Consider the following 11,510-nt stretch of genomic DNA (forward strand, 5'->3'; position numbering starts at 1 on the left):
GGCTGAGTTGACCTTAGCGGCTATCTACTCGTCGTTCGTATAACCATCATAATAGGCAAGAGTGTGCAGCCTTTTGTCAGTTCACTGCTGGATGAAGGCGTTGTCAAGCCGCGTGAGTCGTGGGGAGGGGGGGGGGGAAGATTGACTCCACTTTCATCCACGTTGGTTGCTGTTGGGCCGTTGATGATATTGGACCAGAGTCGGTTCAGAGGGCTTCACTCGCCCCTGATGGTTAGCCGTGGTCGGGAAGCGAACCTCTGTGGTTGGGGTCACGGGTGGGGTAAACGTCTGTGTGGGGGAGAAGGGATCGAACTCAGCTCAGCCGTCGCGGTTGTCCGCTTACCAGCGCTGTGCGCTAACCGCTGCACCACCGCTCCACATTCGGATTATTCGTGATGACATTTATCCATAGAGTTCACACTGCCCAGGCTGATCGCGAGCACGCTGTCGTAACTGCCACGGCACATGCACCACCGCCGTGTCTGTAGCTTAATGTTGTTTGCGAGCACCTATTGAGGCCGACACGGCCAGCACTAAAGCCTCCACCAGCTACTGGCATTTAATCAGTCGACCCCTCACTGCGTACAGGGTGCTCCTGATGTCTTGTGACCCCATTTAATTCTCAAAAACTTGATATACATTTTAAAAAGTAAGGTTGTTTTCTTTTCAAACATAAATGGATATGCAAAGGGAAAAAAATGATAGGGGTCAATTAATTGGGGGTCACAAGACATCTGGAGCAGCCTGTACAGTAGTAATTACCCAGGCATGGTGATGTGCATTGGCAGGAATACAACTCACGTTTCCGGGATCATCGGCACTGCCTTCACTGCAGGGGACACCGCTCTTCATACGCCCTATGAACACACACGCACTCATAAACCTTAGCTGTCGCAAAACCGTAAATTTTTGCACTGGCGACGGCTCAGCTCTAAAACGTTCTGATTACCTTTTCTTTAAAAACAGCTTGTCTGGAAAGAACTGCTGTAATGAGTTCAGTCCACAATATATGACGAGACTGGCTGACCTGAATGTAATGCTTATGTTGACACTGCAATGCCACTCGCAGTGTTTCATGGGGGGAAGCTTCAGTGAGTCTCAAGACTATTTTCCAGGAGTGTCTTGCATCGGTATTTTTTTTTGACCGGTCCTCCGAACGTGGGTGTCTTTGTCGGAGGAACCCGGACGATGCCCGGAGAAAACACGCACACGAGGAAAGGGGGTAACGATCAAACGCTCTGCACAGACGGATTCAACGATCAATCTACCAGGCCACCTCGGAGCCAGGAGACGACTGTGAAACGGCATTTAGTTGATGTGCTTACACGTAAGCCTGCGTGCTGTCTATTAAGCCAATGGTTGCTTGAGTGACGATGCACATATGATACAAATTATCAAACGTATTCTGTCCAGATTTCCAGATCATGTCCGGATTGTATTTGTGACGACTGTGGTGGGTGGTGGGGGTGTCAATAGTGGTTGTTTGTCATGGAAATGTGGAATTTCCACCAATAGCCCAGGACCAGAAACGTAGAGGAGTCCCACCCCTCAGTTTGTAAAGCATTGTTTGCACTTTGTTGTTTAATTCCTCACCTAGAATGCGCCAGATTTCGTCAGCTAAATGAGCAGGACTGGAGCTTGGATATTGCTTGCATGAGTGACCACCATGGGTAGCAGGTAGGTGCAGTGGGCGCTGTGGGAAGTAGGGGGCAGTTCAGTCAAACCAATGTTGTTCCCCACTCCTGCCACCTTCAACCTGCTTTGACCAGCGTGGTGAAGTATGGTCAAATCAGCCCTCTCACAGCGTGCAAGGCGTAACGAGGCAGTGGATTACCAAAAAGCAGGTTGCACGTATGCGTGCATCTACCAAACATGCCCTTCCTGACAATGCTTTCATAAACGAATTTCTACATCTGTACACCTCTATAATATATAAAGTGCTCAGTCATATATATGTTAAAAGTAAATCATACATATATTAGTATACAATGTTTAAAACTATAAGGACTGCTATCTTTTAATAAAACAAATTGTATGGGCTGCGGGTGTATTTGTGAACGTTTTGTAAAGCAGACATTGCACAAGTTTTCTATATACCCAGGAACTTTTACGGAGCAAGTGGGCAGTTGAAACGCATTAGCCTTAGCTCACTGTGGTATATACAAAGTAGTTAAATATTGAACAGGGTAAACCCCCTACACGCACAGCCCTAATAAGTAACCTGTTTTTTTATTATCATAAATGGTTGTTAAAGTGACTTTAAATAGTTATAAATGTTGAAGAAGGCTTGCGCAATACCGCAATGAATAATTGATCACAAATGAAATGAAAACACGTATATATTGATGATTTCAAAGCCGCGTTGGGTTGAATTGGCACTTGCAGTGCCACGAAGGCCGATGCGGTCACGTGATGCACAAGTGACGCGTCGACGATTCCGTCGACCTTCGAGCGCGGCCACCGATCCCAATCGATCGACGTCACATCGTGAACAGCGGCCAGATCCACTCTGCGTCTGAACGGACAATCGAGTGGATAACAACGTCTACAAATGACACCTTTAATCTGCTGCTGTGAATCCCAAAAGTGGACGTTTAGACCACTGTTGTTGTTTGACGGTATTCGAGGCACCGATGCCAAATGCAACAACAAAAAACGCCCACATTTAAATGGTAATACAGTTAGATTGTAATGTAATTTATTACGCTAATTTTCTGCATCGTATTGGGTCTTCATTGTGTAACATTCGATGAAATAATATGCCATAACCACGCAAGATCGTGCAGTGTTATTGGGATTTTTTCTGTTTATTGCCAGCTGCTTTCTGTGATGATTTTATAGAAATATATACCATCTACGCAGTTTAAGTATTGATTCATACCAGATGAACACGAATACATTCTTCTAAATGTTCCATAATCACGATGCAGCTACACGTGGCAATGCAGCTTTTGTAAAGCAGTCCCAAAATAGGATTTTTTTTTCTATGAACGAGTATGGAAACCAATTGTTTATGTTATTTAACGTTTTAGTTAACCAAAACCTTATATCCAACCATTCAGGTAGTACACTTTAATTTGATGTTTGCAAATTTAAAGTCTGCTTCACGTACTTTTGCTTGATTTCGCCAATTTAGTAACAAAGTCAACACCGCACTATTTTGTCAACATTCCACATTTTTGTGCCTTGAATGATAAAGGTGCAGCCCTGCAGTTGCTTGCTCACGCCACTGCTGGCGGAAGAAGGCGCTCTGGATACTATCTTGGTCTACTCTTCCACGCTGGCAATACGTCCTGAAAGCGGTGGAAGTACCCATTATCCCAGCACACGCTCCCCTGCCAATTAACTACGGCGTTACCTATTGGTACCGCTGGTTGGACAAAGACGGATGGGGCGTGCGCTCCAATCTATACCCGACCCATTATGTCGAGCGCCGTGCCGGGAGATCGAACCCGAAGACTTGTGGATTGCAAGTCAAAGTGTGCTCGTGGCATCATCCCCGTCGCTCACCTGCTAATGTAACGCAGTGGACAGATGGCGTCGCTGTGTTCGCGTTTTTCTATTCACAGTTGCGTGGCGGGAGTGGGGGTGGGGAAATCCCCTGGGTTAAGATTAGGGCTACTCGTGTGTTGTACCAGCGAACCCACTAAATGAATCGTTGAATGTGTAGTCATAGATCATTGACTCACAACCAGCCCGTACTCACGTCGCGCCTGCATTGTTGTGTACAGAGAGACCTGTCGACAAACACACCAACAGATCTGAAGTTTTGCACACTCACCCTAAAATGTAACCGAAATTACGGGATCTTTTTTTAAAGTGAAAAAGGTTAAAAGTTCAAGCCCTGCAATCGCTTGCTGACACAAGTGCTCTTGGAAGAGTTTTCATTGGAGAGAGATTTGGAGAGCCCCTCCAGGTTAAAACTATTCATTGTCCATAATAGAGGTGTTTTGGGTTAGATCGCATAAATATATAAATGTGTCGTTAAACCCGCCACCACCCGACACAGCCAATTAGTAAGGTTTGTCACGTAAACAGAACGTGCGAATTCGTTACAAGTACAGCACACCGGTGTGTTGGAGAGCCAAGCCACAACATTTACAATCTGAGTACGACGTTTTGCCAGTAATTACAACCAGCTTCATCAGGCGACAGCCAGATTTGTGGAGAAGTCCACCTATTTCGTTCCTTATATAGATGCGTAGATGTGATGACCACCCTTCTGCGCTCTTCTTGCGCGAAGTGGGGCGGGGTGGGATTAATTGTAATGTACGGATATTTAGCAAAATATCGATTGTGCCAAACCACTACCGGGAATCTACCTAAGTTCCATTCTCTATCACGGCTAACGTCAGGAGTGAAAGATATCCTTACCGGTACTGTGCCTCGCCTCTGTGGTGAAGTATGGTCAAATAGGCCCCGTGACTAACACGACATCGGGGAAACCTTCACCCAGCAGTAGATTGACAAATGGCTGTGAATTATTATTCTTTAAACATACAATCACAACCCCTAAAATAAGGCTACATTAATGTCCACGTCCTAAACCATCCGTAGTAATATTTTAATTAATTATAAGTGTGTGGGCATGAATATTTTACAATTTTGTTTCTGATGCCAGCGCACTATGGCCAGTTGCTGGCTGCCTCGAAGGATTTATAGCACGTGGTGTTTAAGGTCCACACACCACAGCAGATGACCCACTTTGGTGTCATTCCCTGCAGACATATCGTCGACTTCCGCACAAATTGGCTTGGTAGATAGCAACCTCGTGGATATTTTCTTGCCCAAACTCGACCCCACCATGGGAATGTGGAATTCCCACCAAAAACTCCACTGAACGCCATTTCCCACTTGAGCAATGAGACATGTTGGCCTGGACGATGACCAAGCCTCACGAAACGATGAGAATCAATGACCACGTTCCGAACGCACTGGTGTTACAGTGGATCAGCACAACAGATGGACTATGCTTCGAAGTCAACTTTGCTTCATACGTATTTGACAGGCGCTGGCCTTGAGACGGTCTCTGATGCCCGCACCCGGCTCTCTAAGCAGACGTTAAGTGCCGTTAAACCAGGACACGCAGTCTCTCGTGACATTAAACGCCGGTATTTTTACCACTTTGAGTTACACCACTCGCTCACTGCCGCCTCTATATAACCATGGTAGCTGGCACCCTAACACCAGCTGGACGCCGCTGTGCTTATAAACGCAGTCTCAAGGCCACTGTCAAATATTTAAACTGCTCAATGACGTGACGTCCACAGGTCATACAGATATCGCTGCGAACACCTTCGCATAGTACTTATCTTTGTAACTCTTAGGTGCGTGTGGCCTGATTGATTGTACAATCACATTTGGAGTAGTTGTGCATGATTATTTTATTGTGTGATGGTCCTACAATGGAGCAATTCTTTTTTTTATATGCAGACTTGATATGAATCGTGACAATTCAACACTATTCACAATCGGAGGACATGGCATGGCTGATGATTTACCCTATACAGAAAAAATACTCTTATCTGGAAACCATTCACCTACAACACCTATTATCCGCAGGAGCTATATGATCCTCAAAAATACACATTATCCGCACTCCTACTATTATCATCATCAATATTATTCACAGATAAATGTAGTACTGGTGTGCCATCCACATCGCCACGGACAAGAGGGCCCCACTGTGCAGAGTGCAACATTTCAAACGAATGCTTCATCCGTCACTAATGAAATGGCCAACGTCAGCGTGGAAGGGCACGACAAGGAAGACAAAACAAACATGGGACCGTCCATAAATGACGTCACGCGATTTTGGACGATTTTTGAACCCCCCCCCCCCCTCGTCACACGGCGTCACAAAAAGTCAGACCCCCCCCCTCAAATATGACGTCACAAAGCTCTGCCCCCCCTCCCCCCAAAATAAAACTTGCTTCAAATCGCTTTAAACTATTGTCATTGTAGTGCGTATTTAATGTGGTTCTGCACTCTGATGTTGTCGGAGAAATCATTTATTAAAAAGTCTATTTAATTAAGTAGAACGTGTTGTCTATATTTATTTAAAGTTGCGCATTATTACGTGACGTCACATTTCTCAACCCCCCCCCCCCCCCTCGTTACACATCGTAACAAATGTCTGACCCCCCTCCTACTCTTAGGCTTTTTCGGTAAAGTCACGTAGGTAAAAAATAAAAATAAAATTAATAGAAGTAATAATAGAAATAAAATAATAAATCACGACGTTTCGGAGGCAACACAAGTCTCCGTCATCAGGTGGGACCGTCACAGCTAAATTACTCCATCAAGTGAGGAAACATTCCAAAAGACCAGCCCTTAAATACAAGTTAAGGGGGGAGGGGCTTATCTGCGTGACGTCATTTATGGACGGCCCCCAAGGTATGCGAAGTGGGAGTTGGAATGAACGACGATTTGATGAACGAACGGGCGAGCAAGTGTGGCGCTTGTTAAAAGTCGTGCCTAGCAGCAACAAGGACCCGCGTTCAACTCCTGACTCGGGTGCCTTTCTGCTTGGGGGTTTGCTGCTCTGGAGAGCATTGTCACAACATTTTAATGGGGACGACGTTTCACTGGAGATTGCATCCAGCATCATCAGGTTGTCGACACGGTGTGCTGAAGCAGTCACGCGTTTGGCACGTTTGAGTCACGTGACACTTTTACGAATTGGCTGTGTCGGGTCGAGGAGAGTTTACAACACACATTTGTAGACGACCAATTATGAATCGTAACATTGGCCGTGACAACGCACATTTAAAGTCAACGGTCTTAAAACTACGACTACCACACGGAGGGGAAAACCACCAAAGAATTTTGCAAGAAGAAAAACAAAAGTCCTTTCCCTCTACAAAATGCAAGTTTGTTTTTTGAAAGGGTGTGACCTGTCCTGGAGAGCGGGCAAAAACATTTTCTCACATGGCAGGGGGTGGGGTGGGTGGAGGGGGGGTTGATTAAAAGTCGTACAAGAATGAGCCCCTGTGGGTACACGAACCGCCTTCCCGTGTGTACACATCCCGTGTGTACACGGCCCTCTTCCCGTGTACACGGCCGTGGTGGAGAGATGGCGCCACACGCCACGCTGAGGCTACGGTCAGAATCAGAATCTTTATTTCGACTGGAGGAAATCGATGTGCTATGAAGCTCTTTTCACAGACGTCCAGTACGGTATATAAACAAACTGTGCCCACAAATGTGCTCGTCTTGTGGATAGGCTGGCACCAAATCAAAACGAATGTGGAATTAATCTTGATTTGAAGCTTTCGTGACTGCAGGAATCCATACTCTTTGGTTCTTTCGATAAAGTCACGTAGGTATAAAATAAATCAAAAAAATCACGACGTTTATTTTATTTCTAACTACGTGACTTTACCGAAAGAACCAAAGAGTATGAATGTGGAATTTCCAACCACTCGCTCTGTGCCCTGAGTGATGAACATTATCCTCCTTGATCAGTTGAGCATGCAGAAATTTAGACTTTTTTGACTGAGACTTAACTAAAGTTACTTGTATCCAGTTTGTTTAAAGGGACGATTCATGTCCATGTGCTCTCTCGCATCTGGATGACTGAATGGCATTGAGAGGCAAGTGAAAAGAAAAACAATCGTCAAGTGCGACGTATCATGAATTCGCGTAAAGCTGCACGTGCCAACATTCTAATGGCGAGGGTTTGTAATAACTGTGATAAGAATGTGTACACACATTCCACGTCAACCTGTCCACAAGCAGTACGACACGGCGGCGAATGCTGGAGTTAAGAAACGTGCTCGACTAATGGGCAGTGAGACGCGCAAAGCAAAATAATCCCTGAACGGCATTGTGTTCGTCAAAACATCGACCCTCCTTTCTCTTAGGAAGCATACTTATGCAGTCCTTCAGATCCTCTCAATCATAAGAGCATGCTCGGGCATGCTGTATGTCTACATATGCACACATTAGCAGATGTTTTCAATTGTCTTTTAAATCAATAAAGGCACACACAAATGCTAAATATTAACCGTCTCAGATTCGCTGACGACACAGTCGCTTTGGCGACCCATTCAAATGAACTGCAGGGAATGATTAGACCAACTTCGCAAAGAAGGCTGCAGAATGAGTCAAATAAACGCCGAGTGCAACTAGTTCACTCGGCTATCGATGAAGCTGATTGCTAAGTGCACATACGGCGCACAGAAACGTGGACGAGGTGCATGCTTGGGATTAAAACGAGAGACAGGAAGAACACATGATCACAGAAGAAGCACAACTTAGAGATAGCATTATGGGTAATCGAGTTAAGGTAAACAAATACTTGGGCTTGGAAAGGTCACTTCGCTCCCGGGCTTGACGGCTGGCGGCCCAGACGAATGGTGGAGTGCCAGGGAGCACATCCGTGAGGATGAACGAAATTGGCCCGTGTGTATGCACGTATGTTGAACTTCTTTAGAACCGTGTGTAAGCCAACCGTGCTAATCGGAGGTGCGGGTGAAGGACAACGAATTTGAACACAAAACGCAGTTCTAAAAAATGTATTTTTCAATTTAAGAAATGTGCTTTCTTTTTTAATGAGATCGTGTGCAGGAACCAGATGGATCGGCTAGGTCTTCATCTGGCAGGGGATAGTTCATAGCTGATGACGATGATAATGACATACCTGGAGCAACGGATGTTTTAAGAACTTAGAATATTTCGGAATAGACAACCACACATATTTTGATTTAAAGCTTTCGTGACTGCAGGGATTCATATTCTTGGTTCTTTCGGTAAAGTCACGTAGAAGGGAAATAATAAAATAATATAAATATAAAACAATAAAAAAAATTATCACGACGTTTCGACTGAAACACAAGCAATCATCATCAGGTGTGAAATCAATAGCAAATTTTCTTGCTGTGGATTTCACACCTGATGATGATTGCTGTGGATTTCACACCTGATGATGATTGCTTGTGTTGCAGTCGAAACGTCGTGAGAATTTTGTCTTGTTTTATATTTATATTATTTTATTATTTCCCTTCTACGTGACTTTACCGAAAGAACCAAAAATATGAACCACACATATATTACATGAACCCATGTGTACATCGCTTTTGCACATAATTGTAACGGAATACTTGAGGGCTGCTGATACACATACGTAGATACTTAGGCATGTGAAAATATACATAGTGTGGTTGTGTAAGTACACAGGGAACATACAGGACACGCATAGACTGCCTAGGGTATAGTGTCCAGTGATAGGGATGCTGGCATTGGTGCTGACGATGATGGTACAGCTGATGATCATTGTGCTGCTGATGATGGATATGATGGCTATGATGGATGTAATTGTGATGATGATGATGCCAATGAAGATTGTAACGACGGAGCTCTGCTTGGCCGTATGTACATTTGGCAGATCACAGAGATTACACAATGAACACATAGATAGAGGAACATTCAATAAACTATGACATAAATTATTTACAAACATGACTATGCACGTGTTTTCACGCGAAAGTGGTATATTTCATATCTGTATGAATATAAAACTACGTAAAATAAAATAAAAATATCACCAGCGAGGCCTTATGTGTATGCATTTTTGTAATATCAAGGCACATTGTGTTGTCCAGCTTTTATCAGTGACAGCCTTGACATGGTTGTATGCCTGTGTGAATTCAAATGCACATTTCACATGATACAATATTCAAACATCTGGAGAGAGAAAAAAAAACTGATAATATTCCTACTACCTCTAAAGCGTCCAACCACGGTCCAGCCCTCGTCTGAATCGACGAGGATTGTCTGCACGCGTCGAGTGACCGTATGGGTCGAGGGATGTGTGTCCGTCGAATTGTACGGTTGTGTTACGGCTGGCGTGAGCTGGGTTACTCAAGGAAAGTGCGTGCGTAGTGATTGCCGAATTAGCTCCAGAAGAAGCTTCCAGAAAGGGGAATGAAACGTCGGACATCGTACCGAACAACACGCGGTACAATCCGAAAAGAAAACACACATCCTGAGATTCACGCAGTACAACGACGAAAAGCGACGCAGCAGTGAGTGGTGGTGCCTGTCTGCTCTGTGCTGGAGGCTACAATCAGGCGGTGGGCTTTGAATGCGGCATGCCATGAGGTGGAGATGTGGGGGGAGGGAGGGAGTTAGGAGGGAGGGAGGGAGGGAGGGATAGATTGAGAGAGGTGGAACTGGAGAGGGCACAATTAATGTAATTGGAGGTAATGATGGCTGGGCGCCACCAAATGGATCTGCTTTCCATCACATCAATAAGACGGAGCCCAGACGCTGTATAGAGCCCTGAGCATTGTGATCACTGCAAGACAGATAAAACAGGAAAGCCCTTTTCACATTGGGTGGAAAAGGGGTTTTAAGCAGAGCAGTCTCGCGCAGGAGTTCACTGGATTTACAAACGACGCTGCGTGCATTCCTCAGCAGATGTTTAGCCAAACATTAACTTCAATCAACAATCTGCGTCATGTAAAACTGCATAAATGTAGTTGTGTACATATTTAGTTCCATCCAAACCCCTGATGTAAATGATTTATGTTATGTAAATAGTTCTTACCTCGACTGTTACCTACACTGTATGTGCGAAGAGTAGTCATACATCGATAATACATTTAACCATAAAAGCGTGTTTGCTTCTCGATATATTTGTTATTTGTGTACATAAGACCTACCAGAAGATGGAAAAAAACACAGACTAGATAAGAGCTGAACATTTTCGTCACAGCAACCCACTTTCTGCACTGCTAATTTCCGCCACCAACTCAAAGCACAAGAACGTGCTGGACATCATAGCACTGAGCCACATTGCTGAGAGCCGATGGTTCAAATCCCCCTTTTGCCTCCCAGTATTTTCTGCGGTGAATTAATTAATCTCAGTGTCTTTTATGAAGTGGATATTAATGACCATGGCCCACAGTTATCAATAATTGGGCCTATATATCCTATGTGTTGTACTGTTGCATTCCATATCCGTGAAAATATGATCCGTCACAAGTTTGTGAAGAGGATGACCCCAATTTGACCTGTAACTGCTGAATTTTTTTTACCAGGGGCAGGTAACCCGAGAGAGTTGAGCGGGTTGTTATCTGGTTAAATAGAAGATCTATTGATGGAATGGCAGGGTGTACAAATAAAATAAAACATTCCGATACTGTGTTGGCAGTGGTGCACAAGCAGAGATAACAAAAATACATTCTTCAATAACGCTGCTCTAAAATTGATTTTTTATTGAGTAATCAATCGGTGATGCTTTAGGTAACAGGGAACATCGCCTCTGCTATGGTCCATTGCGCCAGTCGTACAGGATTTTGGCGCCCCCTGCAGGATATCTTTATAACAGAGAGAACATTAATCTCTACGATGGTGATGGACCATTGCCCGAAACGTCGCCTATTCATGTATATATATTTTCCTCTTCAGGACAGTGTGATTCACGTGACAGTTTTACGAATTGACTAGGTTTGTCTACCTAGTCACCGGTGGCTCTTCTTGCAAAACTGTTATTTTGTTTTCGT

Source organism: Lethenteron reissneri, chromosome 20 (assembly GCF_015708825.2).
Source record: "Lethenteron reissneri isolate LAM-NWPU_2019-01 chromosome 20, ASM1570882v1, whole genome shotgun sequence".
Lineage (NCBI taxonomy): Eukaryota > Metazoa > Chordata > Hyperoartia > Petromyzontiformes > Petromyzontidae > Lethenteron > Lethenteron reissneri.